The sequence below is a fragment of the Hypanus sabinus genome, chromosome 12 (assembly GCF_030144855.1).
Source record: "Hypanus sabinus isolate sHypSab1 chromosome 12, sHypSab1.hap1, whole genome shotgun sequence".
Classification (NCBI taxonomy): domain Eukaryota; kingdom Metazoa; phylum Chordata; class Chondrichthyes; order Myliobatiformes; family Dasyatidae; genus Hypanus; species Hypanus sabinus.
The window spans coordinates 17,108,778-17,128,286 of NC_082717.1; the positions used below are offsets into that span (position 1 = coordinate 17,108,778).

The following is a 19,509-nucleotide window of genomic DNA, read 5'->3' on the forward strand; positions in this document are numbered from 1 at the left end:
GTACGTTCCAGCTCGTCAAACTCCTGGATCTCCTAGCTAGTCAAACTCCCGTAAGTTCCAGCTAGTCAATCTCCTGTATGTTCCAGCTAGTCAATCTCCTGTATGTTCCAGCTAGTCAATCTCCTCTACGTTCCAACTAGTCAATCTCCCGTACATTCCAGCTAGTGAACCTCCCGTACGTTCAAGCTAGTCAATCACCTGTATGTTCCAGCTAGTCATCCTCCTCTATATTCCAGCTAGTCAATCTCCTGTACGTTCCAGCTAGTCATTCTCCTGTACGTTCCAGCTAGTCAATCTCCTGTATGTTCCAGCTAGTCAACCTCCTGTATGCTCCAGCTAGTCAACCTCCCGTACTTTCCAGCTAGTCAATCTCCTGTATGTTCCAGCTTGTCAAACTCTTGTACGTTCCAGCTAGTCAACTTCCTGTACGTTCCAGCTAGTCAACTTCCTGTACATTCCAGCTAGTCATTCTCCTGTACGTTCCAGCTAGTCAACTTCCTGCTTGTTCCAGCTAGTCAATCTCCTGTTCGTTCCAGCCAGTCAACCTCCGGTACGTTCCAGCTGGTCAATCTCCTGTATGTTCCAGCTAGTCAATCTCCTGTACATTCCAGCTAGTCAATCTCCTGTATGTTCCAGCTAGTCATTCTCCTGTACATTCCAGCTAGTCAACTTCCTGCTTATTCCAGCTAGTCAATCTCCTGTTCGTTCCAGCCAGTCATCCTCCGGTACGTTCCAGCTAGTCAATCTCCTGTATGTTCCAGCTAGTCAATCTCCCGTACTTTCCAGCTAGTCAATCTCCCATAAGTTCCAGCTAGTCAATCTCCTGTATGTTCCAGTGAGTCAAGCTCCTGTACATTCCAGCTTGTCAATCTCCTGCATGTTCCAGCTAGTCAATCTCCTGTATGTTCCAGCTAGTCAACCTCCTGTATGTTCCAGCTAGTCAACCTCCTGTATGTTCCAGCTAGACAACCTCCTGTATGTTCCAGCTAGTCAATGTCCTGGACGTTCCAGCTAGTCAATCTCCTGTATGTTCCAGCTAGTCAACCTCCCGTACTTTCCAGCTAGTCAATCTCCTGTATGTTCCAGCTAGTCAACCTCCTGTACGTTCCAGCTAGTCAATCTCCTGTATGGTCCAGCTAGTCAATCTCCTGTACGTTCCAGCTAGTGAAACTGCTGTCTGTTCCAGCTCGTCAACCACTTGTACATTCCAGCTAGTCAATCTCCGGTACGTGCCAGCTGGTCAATATCCTGGATGTGCCAGCTAGTCTATTTCCCGTACGTTCCAGCTAGTCAATCTCCTGTATGTTCCAGCTTGTCATCCTCGTGTACCTTTCAGCTAGTCAATAGTCAATAGACAATACACAGTAGGTGCAGGAGTAGGCAATTCGGCCCTTCTTGCCAGCACCGCCATTCACTGTGATCATGGCTGATCATGCACAGTTAGTCATCCTCCCATAAGTTCCAGCTAGTGAACCTCCTGTACATTCCAACAGTCAACCTCCTGTATTTCCAGCTGGTCAATCTCCCTTATGTTCCAGCTCGTCAACCTCCCGTACGTTCCAACTAGTCAATCTCCTGTACGTTCCAGCTAGTCAATCTCGTGTAGGTTCCAGCTAGTCAACCTCCTGTATGTTCCAGCTAGTCAATGTCCTGTACGTTCCAGCTAGTCAATCTCCTTAACGTTCCAGGTAGTCAACCTCCCGGACGTTTCAGCTAGTCAATCTCCTGTATGTTCCAGCTAGTCAACCTCCTGTCTGTTCCAGCTAGTCAATCTCCTGTATGTTCCAGCTAGTCAAACTCCTGTATGTTCCAGCTAGTCAATCTCCTGTATGTTCCAGCTAGTCAATCTCCTGTATGTTCCAGCTAGTCAACCTGTATGTTCCAGCTAGTCAATCTCCTGTATGTTCCAGCTAGTCAATCTCCTGCATGTTCCAGCTAGTCAACCTCCTGTATGTTCCAGATAGTCAATCTCCTGCATGTTCCAGCTACTCAATCTCCTGTATGTTCCAGCTAGTCAACCTCCTGTACGTTCCAGCTAGTCAATCTCCAGTAAGTTCCAGCTACTCAATGTCCTGTACTTTCCAGCTGGTCAACCTCAGGTATGTTCCAGCTAGTCAATCTCCTGTACGTTCCAGCTAGTAAATCTCCTGCATGTTCCAGCTAGTCAATCTCCTGTACGTTCCAGCTAGTCAATCTCCAGTAAGTTCCAGCTACTCAATGTCCTGTACTTTCCAGCTAGTCAACCTCCCATACGTTCCAGCTAGTCAATCTCCACTTTTTCCAGCTAGTCAATCTCCAGTACGTTCCAGCTTGTCGACCTCCTGTATGTTCCAGCTAGTCAATCTCCTTAACATTCCAGCTAGTCAACCTCGCGGACGTTTCAGCTAGTCAATCTCCTGTATGTTCCAGCTAGTCAACCCCCTGTCTGTTCCAGCTAGTCAATCTCCTGTATGTTCCAGCTAGTCAACCTCCTGTATGTTCCAGCTAGTCAATCTCCTGTACGTTCCAGCTAGACAATCTCCTGTATGTTCCAGCTAGTCAACCTCCTGTATGCACCAGCTAGTCAACCTCCCGTACTTTCCAGCTAGTCAATCTCCTGTATGTTCCAGCTAGTCAAACTCTTGTACATTCCAGCTAGTCAACTTCCTGTATGTTCCAGCTAGTCAATCTCCTGTACGTTCCAGCTAGTCAATCTGCTGTATGTTCCAGCTAGTCAAACTCCTGTATGTTCCAGCTAGACAACCTCCTGTATGTTCCAGCTAGTCAATCTCCTGTATGTTCCAGCTTGTCATCCTCGTGTACCTTTCAGCTAGTCAATAGACAGTAGGTGTAGGAGTAGGCAATTCGGCCCTTCTTGCCAGCACCGCCAGTCACTGAGATCATGGCTGATCATACACAGTTAGTCATCCTCCCGTAAGTTCCAGCTAGTCAACCTCCTGTACATTCCAACAGTCAACCCCCTGTATTTCCAGCAAGTCAATCTCCCTTACGTTCCAGCTAGTCAATCTCCCTTAAGTTCCAGATAGTCAAACTCCCGTACGTTCCAGCTAGTCAATCTCCTGTACGTTACAGCTAGTCAATCTCCTGTACATACCAGCTAGTCAATCTGCCGTACATTCCAGCTGGTCAATCTGCCGTACATTCCAGCTAGTCAATCTCCTGCACATTCCAGCTAGTCAATCTCCTGTACGATCCAGCTAGTGAACCTCCCGTACGTTCCAGCTGGTCAACCTCTGGTACGTTCCAGCTAGTCAAACTCCTGTATTTTCCAGCTCGTCAACCTCTTGTATGTTCCAGCTATTCAATCTCCTGGATCTCCCAGCTAGTCAAACTCCCGTACGTTCCAGCTAGTCAATCTCCTGTATGTTCCAGCTTGTCATCCTTGTGTACCTTTCAGCTAGTCAATAGACAATAGACAGTAGGTGCAGGAGTAGGCAATTCGGCCCTTCTTGCCAGCACCGCCAGTCATTGTGATCATGGCTGATCATACACATTAAGTCATCCTCCCGTAAGTTCCAGCTAGTCAACCTCCTGTACATTCCAAAAGTCAACCTCCTGTATTTCCAGCTAGTCAATCTCCCTTACGTTCCAGCTAGTCAATCTCCCTTAAGTTCCAGCTCGTCAGCCTCCCGTGCGTTCCAACTAGTCAATCTCCCGTACGTTCCAGCTAGTCAATCTCCTGTATGTTACAGCTAGTCAATCTCCTGTATGTTCCCGCTAGTCAATCTCCTCTACGTTCCAGCTAGTCACTCTCCTGCACGTTCCAGCTAGTCAATCTCCAGTAAGTTCCAGCTACTCAATGTCCTTTACGTTCCAGCTAGTCAACCTCCCGTACGTTCCAGCTGGTCAATATTCTGAACGTTCCAGCTAGTCAGTCTCCTGCTTGTTCCAGCTAGTCAATCTCCAGTACGTTCCAGCTTGTCGACCTCCTGTATGTTCCAGCTAGTCAACCTCCCGGACGTTTCAGCTAGTCAATCTCCTGTATGTTCTTGCACGTCAATCTCCTGTATGTTCCAGCTCGTCAACCTCCTGTATGTTCCAGCTAGTCAATCTCCTCTACATTCCAGCTAGTGAACCTCCCGTACGTTCCAGCTAGTCAATCTCCTGTTCGTTCCAGCTTGTCAATCTCCGGTATGTTCCAGCTAGTCAATCTCCCAGACATTCCAGCAAACCAATCTCTTGTATGTTATGGCAAGTCAATCTCTGGTACGTTCCAGCTCGTCAAACTCCTGGATCTCCTAGCTAGTCAAACTCCCGTAAGTTCCAGCTAGTCAATCTCCTGTATGTTCCAGCTAGTCAATCTCCTGTATGTTCCAGCTAGTCAATCTCCTCTACGTTCCAACTAGTCAATCTCCCGTACATTCCAGCTAGTGAACCTCCCGTACGTTCAAGCTAGTCAATCACCTGTATGTTCCAGCTAGTCATCCTCCTCTATATTCCAGCTAGTCAATCTCCTGTACGTTCCAGCTAGTCATTCTCCTGTACGTTCCAGCTAGTCAATCTCCTGTATGTTCCAGCTAGTCAACCTCCTGTATGCTCCAGCTAGTCAACCTCCCGTACTTTCCAGCTAGTCAATCTCCTGTATGTTCCAGCTTGTCAAACTCTTGTACGTTCCAGCTAGTCAACTTCCTGTACGTTCCAGCTAGTCAACTTCCTGTACATTCCAGCTAGTCATTCTCCTGTACGTTCCAGCTAGTCAACTTCCTGCTTGTTCCAGCTAGTCAATCTCCTGTTCGTTCCAGCCAGTCAACCTCCGGTACGTTCCAGCTGGTCAATCTCCTGTATGTTCCAGCTAGTCAATCTCCTGTACATTCCAGCTAGTCAATCTCCTGTATGTTCCAGCTAGTCATTCTCCTGTACATTCCAGCTAGTCAACTTCCTGCTTATTCCAGCTAGTCAATCTCCTGTTCGTTCCAGCCAGTCATCCTCCGGTACGTTCCAGCTAGTCAATCTCCTGTATGTTCCAGCTAGTCAATCTCCCGTACTTTCCAGCTAGTCAATCTCCCATAAGTTCCAGCTAGTCAATCTCCTGTATGTTCCAGTGAGTCAAGCTCCTGTACATTCCAGCTTGTCAATCTCCTGCATGTTCCAGCTAGTCAATCTCCTGTATGTTCCAGCTAGTCAACCTCCTGTATGTTCCAGCTAGTCAACCTCCTGTATGTTCCAGCTAGACAACCTCCTGTATGTTCCAGCTAGTCAATGTCCTGGACGTTCCAGCTAGTCAATCTCCTGTATGTTCCAGCTAGTCAACCTCCCGTACTTTCCAGCTAGTCAATCTCCTGTATGTTCCAGCTAGTCAACCTCCTGTACGTTCCAGCTAGTCAATCTCCTGTATGGTCCAGCTAGTCAATCTCCTGTACGTTCCAGCTAGTGAAACTGCTGTCTGTTCCAGCTCGTCAACCACTTGTACATTCCAGCTAGTCAATCTCCGGTACGTGCCAGCTGGTCAATATCCTGGATGTGCCAGCTAGTCTATTTCCCGTACGTTCCAGCTAGTCAATCTCCTGTATGTTCCAGCTTGTCATCCTCGTGTACCTTTCAGCTAGTCAATAGTCAATAGACAATACACAGTAGGTGCAGGAGTAGGCAATTCGGCCCTTCTTGCCAGCACCGCCATTCACTGTGATCATGGCTGATCATGCACAGTTAGTCATCCTCCCATAAGTTCCAGCTAGTGAACCTCCTGTACATTCCAACAGTCAACCTCCTGTATTTCCAGCTGGTCAATCTCCCTTATGTTCCAGCTCGTCAACCTCCCGTACGTTCCAACTAGTCAATCTCCTGTACGTTCCAGCTAGTCAATCTCGTGTAGGTTCCAGCTAGTCAACCTCCTGTATGTTCCAGCTAGTCAATGTCCTGTACGTTCCAGCTAGTCAATCTCCTTAACGTTCCAGGTAGTCAACCTCCCGGACGTTTCAGCTAGTCAATCTCCTGTATGTTCCAGCTAGTCAACCTCCTGTCTGTTCCAGCTAGTCAATCTCCTGTATGTTCCAGCTAGTCAAACTCCTGTATGTTCCAGCTAGTCAATCTCCTGTATGTTCCAGCTAGTCAATCTCCTGTATGTTCCAGCTAGTCAACCTGTATGTTCCAGCTAGTCAATCTCCTGTATGTTCCAGCTAGTCAATCACCTGTATGTTCCAGCTAGTCATCCTCCTCTATATTCCAGCTAGTCAATCTCCTGTACGTTCCAGCTAGTCATTCTCCTGTACGTTCCAGCTAGTCAATCTCCTGTATGTTCCAGCTAGTCAACCTCCTGTATGCTCCAGCTAGTCAACCTCCCGTACTTTCCAGCTAGTCAATCTCCTGTATGTTCCAGCTTGTCAAACTCTTGTACGTTCCAGCTAGTCAACTTCCTGTACGTTCCAGCTAGTCAACTTCCTGTACATTCCAGCTAGTCATTCTCCTGTACGTTCCAGCTAGTCAACTTCCTGCTTGTTCCAGCTAGTCAATCTCCTGTTCGTTCCAGCCAGTCAACCTCCGGTACGTTCCAGCTGGTCAATCTCCTGTATGTTCCAGCTAGTCAATCTCCTGTACATTCCAGCTAGTCAATCTCCTGTATGTTCCAGCTAGTCATTCTCCTGTACATTCCAGCTAGTCAACTTCCTGCTTATTCCAGCTAGTCAATCTCCTGTTCGTTCCAGCCAGTCATCCTCCGGTACGTTCCAGCTAGTCAATCTCCTGTATGTTCCAGCTAGTCAATCTCCCGTACTTTCCAGCTAGTCAATCTCCCATAAGTTCCAGCTAGTCAATCTCCTGTATGTTCCAGTGAGTCAAGCTCCTGTACATTCCAGCTTGTCAATCTCCTGCATGTTCCAGCTAGTCAATCTCCTGTATGTTCCAGCTAGTCAACCTCCTGTATGTTCCAGCTAGTCAACCTCCTGTATGTTCCAGCTAGACAACCTCCTGTATGTTCCAGCTAGTCAATGTCCTGGACGTTCCAGCTAGTCAATCTCCTGTATGTTCCAGCTAGTCAACCTCCCGTACTTTCCAGCTAGTCAATCTCCTGTATGTTCCAGCTAGTCAACCTCCTGTACGTTCCAGCTAGTCAATCTCCTGTATGGTCCAGCTAGTCAATCTCCTGTACGTTCCAGCTAGTGAAACTGCTGTCTGTTCCAGCTCGTCAACCACTTGTACATTCCAGCTAGTCAATCTCCGGTACGTGCCAGCTGGTCAATATCCTGGATGTGCCAGCTAGTCTATTTCCCGTACGTTCCAGCTAGTCAATCTCCTGTATGTTCCAGCTTGTCATCCTCGTGTACCTTTCAGCTAGTCAATAGTCAATAGACAATACACAGTAGGTGCAGGAGTAGGCAATTCGGCCCTTCTTGCCAGCACCGCCATTCACTGTGATCATGGCTGATCATGCACAGTTAGTCATCCTCCCATAAGTTCCAGCTAGTGAACCTCCTGTACATTCCAACAGTCAACCTCCTGTATTTCCAGCTGGTCAATCTCCCTTATGTTCCAGCTCGTCAACCTCCCGTACGTTCCAACTAGTCAATCTCCTGTACGTTCCAGCTAGTCAATCTCGTGTAGGTTCCAGCTAGTCAACCTCCTGTATGTTCCAGCTAGTCAATGTCCTGCATGTTCCAGCTAGTCAATCTCCTCTACATTCCAGCTAGTCAATCTCCTGTATGTTCCAGCTAGTCAATCTCCTCTACGTTCCAACTAGTCAATCTCCCGTACATTCCAGCTAGTGAACCTCCCGTATATTCCAGCTAGTGAACGTCCCGTACGTTCCAGCTAGTCAATCTACTGTTCGTTCCAGCTTTTCAATCTCCTGTATGTTCCAGCTTGTCAATCTCCTATATGTTCCAGCTAGTCAATCTCCGGTACGTTCCAGCTAGTCAACCTCCTGTATGGTCCAGCTAGTCAATGTCCTGTATGTTCCAGCTAGTCAATCTCCGCTACGTTCCAGCTAGTCAACCTCCCGTATGTTCCAGCAAGTCAATCTCCCATACATTCCAGCTAGTGAACCTCCCGTATGTTCCAGCTAGTCAATCTCCTGTACGTTCCAGCTGTCAAACTCCTGTATGTTCCAGCTCGTCAACCTCTTGTACATTCCAGCTAGATAATCTCCTGTACGTTCCAGCTGGTCAATATCCTGAACGTTCCAGCTAGTCAACCCCGCGGACGTTTCAGCTAGTCAATCTCCTGTATGTTCCAGCTAGTCAATCTCCGGTATGTTACAGCTAGTCAATCTCCTGTATGTTCCAGCTAGACAACCTCCTGTATGTTCCAGCTAGTCAACCTCCTGTACGTTCCAGCTAGTCAACCTCCCGTACGTTCCAACTAGTCAATCTCCCGTACATTCCAGCTAGTGAACCTCCCGTACGTTCCAACTAGTCAATCTCCTGTACGTTCCAGCTAGTCAAACTCCTGTACGTTCCAGCTAGTCAATCTCCTGTATGTTCCAGCTTGTCATCCTCGTGTACCTTTCCGCTAGTCAATAGACAGTAGACAATAGACAGTAGGTGCAGGAGTAGGCAATTCGGCCCTTCTTGCCAGCACCGCCAGTCACTGTGATCATGGCTGATCATACACATTAAGTCATCCTCCCGTAAGTTCCAGCTAGTCAACCTCCTGTACATTCCAACAGTCAACCCCCTGTATTTCCAGCAAGTCAATCTCCCTTACGTTCCAGCTAGTCAATCTCCCGTACGTTCCAGCTAGTCAATCTCCCGTACGTTCCAGCTCGTCAACCTCCCGTGCGTTCCAACTAGTCAATCTCCCGTACGTTCCAGCTAGTCAATCTCCTGTACGTTACAGCTAGTCAATCTCCTGTATGTTCCCGCTAGTCAATCTCCTCTACGTTCCAGCTAGTCAGTCTCCTGCTTGTTCCAGCTAGTCAACCTCCCGGACGTTTCAGCTAGTCAACCTCCTGTATGTTCTTGCACGTCAATCTCCTGTATGTTCCAGCTCGTCAACCTCCTGTATGTTCCAGCTAGTCAACCTCCTGTACGTTCCAGCTAGTCAATCTCCTCTACATTCCAGCTAGTCAACCTCCCGTACTTTCCAGCTCGTCAATCTCCTGTATGTTCCAGCTAGTCAATCTCCTATATGTTCCAGCTAGACAACCTCCTGTACGTTCCAACTAGTCAATCTCCCGTACATTCCAGCTAGTGAACCTCCCGTACGTTCCTGCTTGTCAATCTCCTGTTCGTTCCAGCTTGTCAATCTCCGGTATGTTCCAGCTAGTCAATCTCCCGGACATTCCAGCAAGCCAATCTCTTGTATGTTATGGCAAGTCAATCTCTGGTACGTTCCAGCTAGTCAAACTCCTGTATTTTCCAGCTCGTCAACCTCTTGTATGTTCCAGCTATTCAATCTCCTGGATCTCCCAGCTAGTCAAACTCCCGTACGTTCCAGCTAGTCAATCTCCTGTATGTTCCAGCTTGTCATCGTTGTGTACCTTTCAGCTGGTCAATAGACAATAGACAATAGACAGTAGACAGTAGACAGTAGGTGCAGGAGTAGGCAATTCGGCCCTTCTTGCCAGCACCGCCATTCACTGTGATCATGGCTGATCATACACAATTAGTCATTCTTCCGTAAGTTCCAGCTAGTGAACCTCCTGTACATTCCAACAGTCAACCTCCGGTACGTTCCAGCTAGTCAATCTCCCTTACGTTCGAGCTTGTCAATCTCCATTAAGTTCCAGCTAGTCAACCTCCCGTACGTTCCAACTAGTCAATCTCTCGTACGTTCCAGCTAGTCAATCTCCTGTACGTTACAGCTAGTCAATCTCCTGTACGTTACAGCTAGTCAGTCTCCTGTACGTTCCAGCTAGTCAATCTGCCGTACATTCCAGCTCGTCAACCTCCCGTACGTTCCAACTAGTCAATCTCCCGTACGTTCCAGCTAGTCAATCTCCTGTACGTTACAGCTAGTCAATCTCCTGTACGTTACAGCTAGTCAGTCTCCTGTACGTTCCAGCTAGTCAATCTGCCGTACATTCCAGCTCGTCAATCTGCTGTATATTCCAGCTATTCAAACTCCTGTTTGTGTCAGCTAATCAAGCTCCCGTACGTTCCAGCTAGTCAATCTGCCGTACTTTCCAGCTACTCAATCTGCTGTACGTTCTAGCTAGTCAATCTCTGTACGTTCCAGCTCGTCAATCTCCCGTATGTTCTAGCTAGTCAATCTCCTGTACGTTCCAGCTAGTTAATCTCCCGTACGTTCCAGCTAGTCAATCTCCCGTACGTTCCAGCTAGTCAATCTCCTGTACGTTACAGCTGCTCAATCTCCTGTATGTTCTAGCTAGTCAATCTCTGTACGTTCCAGCTAGTCAATCTCCCGTGCGTTCCAGCTAGTCAATTTCCCGTACGTTCCAGTTAGTCAATTTCCTGTACGTTCCAGCTAGTCAATTTCCTGTACGTTCCAATTAGTCAATTTCCTGTACGTTCCATTTATTCAATTTCCCGTACGTTCCAACTAGTCAATCTCCTGTATGTTCCAGCTTCTCATCCTCGTGTACCTTTCAGCTAGTCAATAGACAATAGACGATAGACAGTAGGTGCAGGAGTAGGCAATTCGGCCCTTCTTGCCAGCACCGCCATTCACTGTGATCATGGCTGATCATACACAATTAGTCAACCTCATCTACGTTCCAGCTTGTGAACCTCCTGTTCTTTCCAACAGTCAACCTACTGTGTTTCTAGCTCGTCAACCTCCTGTACTTTCTTTCCCACTACAGTTTCAAATTCCATCAGCAGATCCATCAGACCTTACAAACCCTCAACCTGTGGATCCCCATACATATGAACAAGCAGTTGTTCGACCTCTGGGATTGTTTTGCTGGCTGCTGCAGGTCTGTGGGCATCTTCAGCCGTGTGCAAACTCAGTTTGCCACCAGATCTGACCTGCATATTGTCCACCTTGTCTTTGTTACTTCAGCTGTTACCCCATAAGGATGCTGTTGATTCCTAATGAGGCAGATATCCTCCTCTTGAAAAGATGCATTTCAAGAAACAAAGGGAATCTGTAGACCATTAACTTTATTTTCTATTTTGTTTCTTTGCTCCCTTCAGAATCTATATTTGAATCAGTTTTAATATCACCGGTATGTGTTGTTAGATTTGTTAATTTTGTGGCAGCTGTACAATGGAATAATAATAATAGAAAAAAATGAGTTACAATAAGTATGTATATATTAAAGAGAGAAATTAGTTCAAAAATAGAAATAAAAAAGTATTAAGGTAGTGTTCATGGGTTCAATGTCCATTCAGAAATTGGATGCAGAGAGGACGAAGCTGTTCCTGAAATGTTGAGTGTGTTCCTTCAGGATTCTGTACCTCCTTCCTGATGATAACGATGACAAGAGGGTATGTCCTGGGTGATGTGAGTCCTTAATGCTGGGTGCTTTCTTTTTGAGGCACCACTCCTCGAAGATGTCCTGGATTCTGCAAAGGCTAGTGCCCATGATGGAGCTGACTAATTTTACAACTCTCTGCAGCTGGCTCCCAATCCCCACCCCTGCCCCCAGAGGGTGAGGCAGCCAGTTAGAATGCTCTCCGTGGTACATCTGTAGAAATTTGCGAGTGTTTTAGGTGACAAAGCAAATCTCCTCAAACTGCTAATGAAATATAGATACTGTTAGGCCTTCATTAGAGCTCCTTCGATATGTTACACCAGGGTTAGGTCCTCAGAGATACTGACACCCAGGATCTTGGGATTGCTCACTCTCTGCACCTCTGATCCCCCAGTGAGAGCTGGTCTGTATTCCCTCGTCTTACCCTTCCTGAAGTCCACAACTAGCCCTTTGGTCTTACTGACATTGAGTGCAAGGTTGTTGCTGTGTCACCAGTCAAGTAACTGTAGGCCCTTTCATAACCATCTGAAATTCTGCCAACAATGGTCGTATCATCAGTAAATTTATGGATGGAATTTGAGCCATGTGTGTAGAGAGAGTAGAGCAGTGGGCTAAGCACACATTTGTGTGGTGTGTCAGTGTTGTTTGTCAGCAAGGTGGAGATGTTATTTCCAATCTGCACAGATTGTGGTCTTCTGGTGAGGAAACTGAGGATCCACTTGCAAGTGGGGGTACAGAGGCCTAGGTTCTGGAACTTTCCAATCAGGACTGTAGAAATTATGCTGCTAAATGCTGAGCTATAATCAATAAACAGCATCCTGGCATGGGTATTTACATTGTCCCGGTGATCCAATTTAGCAATGATGCATGTTAATAAGAAACCGTGTATACATTGGTTTAGTTTCTCCCCAATGGAATTTGAACACGAAGGGGTGAGGATCAAGGTGCCAACGGTGATAGGAGCAGCAGTAGGACGATGCTGCCGTCAGACAGGAGATACGAGAAACCGGAGACCCACACCACAAGCTCCAGCAGCAGCTTCCTCCTCACTGCCATCGGGTTCTGGAAAAACCCCAACTTCAGCAAGGACTGCACTTCTTTTCCCTCTCAACTTTCACTCGTGTCGTTATGCTTTTTCCAGATTATTCGGTCTTCTGAATTGTGTATATTTCAGCATAAGGAAGCCAAAACCAAGAGCTGGAAGAGCAGCGCCCAGATACAGGCTGGAGGGCACAATGCCAGCCTTTAGAGGTGGGGTGTAGAGGTTTCATCTAGCTGCTCGCTCTGCAGAAACCCTCTCTCCGTGGCATTTCGGAGCTGTGAAGAGAAGAGCCAACAGGACCATCATGGAGGCTGCTGTGCAAGCCTCTAGATGTCTATAGATCCAGCATTTGACCCGTGGACCAGTGCTGCTGGGGCCTGATCAACTCTGGGTGAAGGTGTCTGATGTGGAAAGACCAGAAACACCTGAAGACCCCAGGATACATCACTGATGAAGAGTCCCAGGACATCCTAGGACGTATCTCAGCATTATGTCAAATTTAAGTCTATGTTAAGTTATGTTTGCCATGTTTGTAATATACCATGGTGCCTCTTTTCAAAGCTAACTTTCATGCATTTGCACCCGAGGCAGGGTATTGTGCTGGTGCGTGGCCAAGTGGTTAAGGCGTTGGACTAGCGATCTGAAGGTCGTGAGTTCGAGCCCCAGCCGAGGCAGCCTGTTGTGTCCTTGAGCAAGGCACTGCTCCAATCCACCCAGCTGAAAATGGGTACCCGCTCGCAATAGACTGGCGTCCTATTCGGAGGGGGGGAGTCTCGTACTCTCAGCCGCTTCATGCCACGGAAACCGGCATAAGCACCGGCCTGATGAGCCTATAAGGCTCGGGACAGACTTTAACTTTTAACATGGAATTGTGGCAGAGAGGGCAGAAGCAATTTCAGCTCCCCAGGCCATCCCAGCATCACCCTGCGTGCAGCGATCCCGGGCTTGTGTCACCGAGACAGAGGTGGAGCCGGTGAGGCGGGTCCCACCAGCACTGCGTGCTGTGGAACGATCTCTGCTACTGGTGTGGCAAGACAGGCCACGCGGCCCGGGACTGCCCCACACCAGCACCACGCCACAGCCCAGCTGAAGCACTGGGAAACACCGAGCGGGCAGTGCCACCCGAGACCTCCAGCAAAATCCCTCCATTGTCGCCTCCCCGGGTGTGCCGTTTGGATGAAGAGCAAGGCTTACGCATGGACAGCGTGGCGGAGGGCGTCAGATCCCGCGCGTTGGTGGACACGGGGTCAACCATCACCATCATCCATCCCAGTGTCCTCCCCAGCACGGACCAGCATCCCTGCCTGGGTAAACAACAATGGTGGTCCAGTTGGCTACGGTCACTGGAGACTGTGAGGCGATGAGAGGGAAGAGGAGGCTGCGCATCACAGTGCGGAGAAACACAGTGGAGCCTGAGATGCGGCTCGTTGACATCTAGGAGCCCTGCATCACTGGGCTGGGCCCTCTGACCCACTGGAGGGCCCGTGTGGGTGTGTTGGGGCCAGCGCACTACCTCGGCTCTGACCCACGGCTCTCCAGCTGGGCAGCTCCAGGCTTGGCAGCCACCAGACTCACAACGGCCCTCTACAGAGCAGCAACCTGACGCCACGCAGCAGAACCAGGGGCAGCCGGCTGCGCGGTAGACCTCCCCGCCGTGGACCAGCAGCTACGCCGCGGGCAGGTGAGTGGCCCCACGCTGGCCGGAGTGGGCAGAGGTCTCCGCCCTGGGTCCGGAGACTGAAGCCCCGTACTCGCAGTGGGGAACGCTGGAGGTGTTGAACAGGTCACTGATCCGACGGTGACAGACATCTCCTGCAAGCTGGTGGCCCTTCGGGGGCTCCGCGTCACGGTAATGAGGTCGGTGTATGGGCTGATGGGAGGGAGCGGCCATTTCGGGGTCTCAAAGATGTTGGGCGAGCTTGGCAAGGGCTTCTACTGGCCTGGGTGCAGGCAGGACGTGGAGCTGTTCGTGCACTTGCACGTCCCAGGAGGGGCCAGGCCACCAGCGTAACGCAGCAGAACATGGCGGGGACCCCAGTACGGGTCTGCTGTCCCGCCCCGAAGCAGGGACCATCCCCCAAGTTGGGAAGCCACTGGAAGGGGCCGGGAGAGTTGGGCGACCGCACCTCCGATGTGGTATACTGGGTGCAGTTGCCTGAGTGGCAGAAGGCAGTCGAATCGCACTGAGACTGACTGGCACCATCTCATCCCTCAGCCACCACCTACCCAGCGGGGCTGAAGGAAGGAAGTGATACTCGGGGTGCCCTGCCTCTTGCCTCACCAAACAGTGCCTCCCACGGCGGGAGAGGCTGCAGGCACCCCACCGCGCACCAGCGGCGGCCTTGACCGCTACCGGGAGTTTTGGACTTGATTGTGGACTCTGGGGTTGCAGGGGATGACTGACCCTTCAGGTGGGGGCAGTGTGGTGCTCTAAGGGGGTGGTGTGGTGAACTCCATACACCTGTCTGGACACGCCCCCCCCCCCCCCCCTCGCTGACTGCTCCTGTGGCTCCTCCCATGGACCCCGGTATAAAGGCGATTGGGGACTCCGCCCCGGCCTCAGTCTCCAGGATGTAGTCAATAAAAGCCGATATCTCGCCTCACCTCTCGGAGAGTTATTGATGGTGCATCACGTGGTCAACAGCCCAGCATTCCTAATGGCCTGCATTATTTATTGTTCTTGTTTTCAAATGCATTCGTGGGAAGATCAAGTTCATTTATTGTTACGTTTTAGCATGTGTTATACAGTCATTCACCTGTGTGTTTGTGGGTCACCCGGGATGTGTGATAATCACCTTCCCCGTCTGTATGTGACTGAGTGGGTTCTCTCTCTGGCTCATAGAGCCCTGTCTCTTTTTATGTTTGTTGCAACAAAGGCATCAGTCAAGATAACAAGCTTTTCTCGTCTGTCATCACGGACTGAATGCTCATCATAATTGATGCACCATCAATAACTCTCTCTGAGACGTAAAGGCGAGATATTGGCTTTTATTGACCGGAAGAAGGAACAAGCAGTGAGTGACCACCATACTACATCCTGGAGACTGAGAGGCCGGGCTCAGGCCTTGATCGCCTTTATACAGGGGTCTGTGGGAGGAGCCACAGGAGCAGTCAGCAGGGGGCGTGTCCAGACAGGTATATGTATTTCACCACAATAATACTAAATTTAAACTTGAAAATCGGTACCATAACCATAGAACAGCACCACACATGAGGGCCCAAAGCATTGTTGAGGATCCCGGCCACCCATCCCACAACCTCTTTGACCACTGCTGTCAGGAAGGAGGTTCAGGAGCATCAGGACTGGGACTGCCGGACTGGGTAACAGGTTCTCCCTCAGGTTGTGAGACTAGTGAATATTCTGCCCCTGCTGAGGACTCATCGCTCAGACAGTGAGCTGTTCGCTGTACTACTTACCTGTGCTGCACACTACATTATATTTTATGAACTTACTTGTGGTAATATTTTGTTTTATATGTTCTGTGTTTTGTGGGTCTGGAGGAATGTCATTTCACTTGGTTGTATACGTGCACACTCAGGTGACAACAAACATGAAAGTGAACTTGTTTTAACCTACTGTTAAGATCAATCTAATCTTTCACTCCCACATAACCCTCCACTTTTCTATCATCCATGCGCTATCAAAGTGTTTCTCAAATGTCCCTAATTTACCTTCCTTTATCACTGCCTTGGCAGTGCATTCCTCGCACCAACTACATTCTGCGTAAAAAAAACTATTTCCGATATCCTCGCTCCACTTTCCTCCAATCACCTTAAAATTATGCCCTCTTGTATTAACTATTGCCACCCTGGGGAAAAAAGACTCAGGCTGTCCACTCGATTTATTGCTGTTATCGTCTTATACACCTCCGTCAGGTCTTACTCCCCTTCGCTCCAAAGAGAGAAGCACCAGCTCGCTCAAGCTGTCCTCGAGAGACACACGAGGGTCACCAGCTGAGGTGAGGCTGTTGTCCCCGGACAACCGCTCTCTAAATACTGTGGGCAACTTCTCAAATGAGAAACCACGGCCGCGGCATGGTGGAGAAGGAGGGCCGTCCCAAGATGGCTTCCACCTCCTCGCTCGTGGTATAGGTGTCGAGAGCAAGGGCAACAATTATTGCCTTTGAGAAGGTATTGGTGAATCACCACTTTGAACCTCTGGAGATCATCTTGTGAATATAGTCCCACAATGAAAGAGGGAGTTACTGGATTTAGACCCACTGACGATGGAATGGTGATGCAGTTACCAATAAGAATGTGTGCAACTTCAAGGGAAACCTGCATATAAATTCATACATACATACACACACACACACACACACACACACACACACAAATAAATAAATAAATAAATAAATAGGGAGAAAAATTCATAAATAAATACAGCACAGAAACAGGCCCTTCAGCCCATTTCACATGCTGAACCTATTAAACTGCCTACTCCCATCGACTTGCACTGGGCCTCCATACCCGTACATCCATGTACCTGTCCTATCTCAAATTGAAATTGAGCTTGCATGTATCAATGCCACCGGGAGGTCAATCCACCCTCTCACGACCTTCTGAGTGAGTAAGTTTCCCCTCGTGTTCCTCTGAAACCTTTTCGCCTTTCACACTTAACCCATGACCTCCCGTTGTAGTTCCACCCAACCTCAGTGGAAAAAGCCTGCTTACGTTTACCCTATCTATACCCCACATAATTTTGCATACCTCTATCAAATCTCCTCTCAATCTTGTATGTTCCAGGTAATGAAGTCCTAGCACATTCAATCTATCCTTATAACTCAGGCCCTCCAGTACCCGTAACATCCTTGTAAATTTTCTCTGTACTCTTCCAGCCTTGTTTACATTCTTCCTGTAGGGTAGTGACCAAAACAGCACACAATACTTCAAATTAGCCTCACCAACATCTTATACAATTTCAACAAAACAGCCCATTTCCTGTACTTCGATCTATGAAGACCAACGTGCTAAAAGCTTTCTGTACAACCCGACCTACTGTGACGCCACTTTCAATGAATTACGGACCTAAATTCCCAGATTCCCTTGTCCCACAGCTATCCTCAGTGCCCTGCCATTCACTCTGTAAAACTTACCCTGATTGGTCCTACCGAAGTGCAATAACAGTTACTTGTACATTGTGTTTTATAGGATTACTTTTAGACCATAAGATATAGGAAAAGAATTATGCCATTGTGCCCATCAAGTCTGCTCTGCCATTCCATCTTGTCTGATTTATTATCCCTCTCAACCCCATTCTCCTGCTTTCCCCTTGTAATCTTTTAATAATACTAATACTAATCAATAACCTATCAACCTCTGCTTTAAATATACCTAATTACTTGGGCTCCATAGCTGTCTGTAGCAATGAATTAAACAGATTTTTACATTTATTGTGTTTTTTTTTTACTTTTTTAATGCTTATTATGTTTTTTAATGCAGCACCAGATCTGGAGTAGCAATCATTTTATTCTCCTTTACACTCGTGTGCAGAAAAATGACGATAAGCAATCTTGAATCTTGAAAGATGAATGTGGTGAAGGCCTCGACTTCTATCAATGCCTGTCTATTTTCCTCTACAGATGCTGCCTGACCAGCTGAGCTCCTGTGCTCTCTTGTTTGTCGCACGCCGTCGTGTGCAAGGCTTTTATCCTTCTCATCGGTAGTTTGTCAGGCGTTGACAGATCAGCCCGGGTGAGTGACTTGCCATTGGTCAGCACTGAGGCTGTTGTGCTGGTAGCAGAGGTAAAACATTTTCAGGGAAGCTGTCAAATGGGCTGCTCTGCCTTACAAAGTCTTTGGCTTCTTGAGTGTAGTTGGAGCATCACTCATCCAGGCCAGTCGAGAACGTTTCATCACTCAGCTCATTTTGCAAGATTCAAGTGGCATTTATTATCGAAGTACGTATGCAGTATACAACCCTGAGATTTGTCTTCCCACAGATGGCCACGAAACAAAGAAAACCATGGAAGTCATTTAAAGAAAAACATCCAAACCCCAACACGCAAAGAACAGATCGCAGAAACAGCAAGAAAAAGAACGAGCAAGAAACACTGAATACAAAAGAGCAAGTCACAAAGACATTGATAAATTCCAGGCATATTCAGTTCAGTTCAATCCAGCGCCACATCCAGGCTGCGGTGCTAAACTGTCCCAATCAAAATTGCACAAAGCAGTGTCCCGAAGTCGGAAACACACCATAACGTGAACTACAGAGTCCAGTCCAGAAACCATGTCGATTGAACCTCCCCCAAGACTCAAGAACTCCGACACCATCCTCCAGCAGCATCAAGCGAGAGAGAGACAGATTATTCAGACGTAGGCAGCTTCCTCCAGAATATCACATTTATTTATGTATCCTCAATACTCCCAAAGAATAACAATAAATTACTGATCGTCTTACAGTTAATACTTCCATGCTGTTTTGAATGCATCATTTGCCATTTTATCAGATACATATGAATTATTTTGTTTGTAAAGGGTACCATTATCTTCTCACACATTAGATGCCTAGCTAGTGGAACAATTTGCCACAGAATCAATCTTTTAAATAGTTTGAAATAAAATTCACTGTTTACCAGTCTTCTGGCTCTATTCTTCAATTAAATGGGCTTTACAAAGTGATTCATGCTGTTGGTTTAATACGACACTAAGAATATTAGAACATCTCCTGCAATAGAAATATAATCGTGCTAAGCTTGGCTTCATTCCTCAGTATAGCATTATAATCTGTTCTGCTGATTAATATAAAATGTGTACTGTAAAATGTGGCTAAATCTTTTGAGTGAAATGTAAGGGTAAATGAATCTAACACAAGGTCATTATGACTTGGGCAAGTAACTTAATAGCATTAAAAATACCGTTTATGAAATACTCTTTACCCATCATTTAGGTTCTTTGCGGTTCACAGATGGGCTCATTTTTGCAGCAATTCTCCAAGCCAATTAAAGACTTTCATAAGGAGCAGTGGCAGGCTAAGGGGAGCTGGTAGCCTAGTGGGTAATTTTAAAAGGCCTGGGTTATTAATGTGGAAGTATGAGATTGAATTTGAGTGCAGCACCTCGAAAACTGCTTTTACGGCAGGCTGCAATCAACATGAGAGCTTGTTCTTGGTGACGCAGCTCGAGGTTTAAAAAGGGCTTGGGCGCTTTCCGAT

At 47.7% G+C, this 19,509-nt stretch overlaps 1 long non-coding RNA gene across 1 annotated transcript in view; it reads left to right on the forward strand.

Moving 5' to 3' along the window:
- Nucleotides 1–18,940, forward strand: part of LOC132402673 (uncharacterized) — a 28,941-nt gene extending 10,001 nt beyond the window's left edge. Inside the window, exon 3 of the long non-coding RNA XR_009515037.1 lies at nucleotides 17,936–18,940. This is a non-coding gene — a long non-coding RNA (uncharacterized LOC132402673). The remainder of the gene's footprint in view (nucleotides 1–17,935) is intronic.
- Nucleotides 18,941–19,509: the final 569 nt, after the last annotated feature.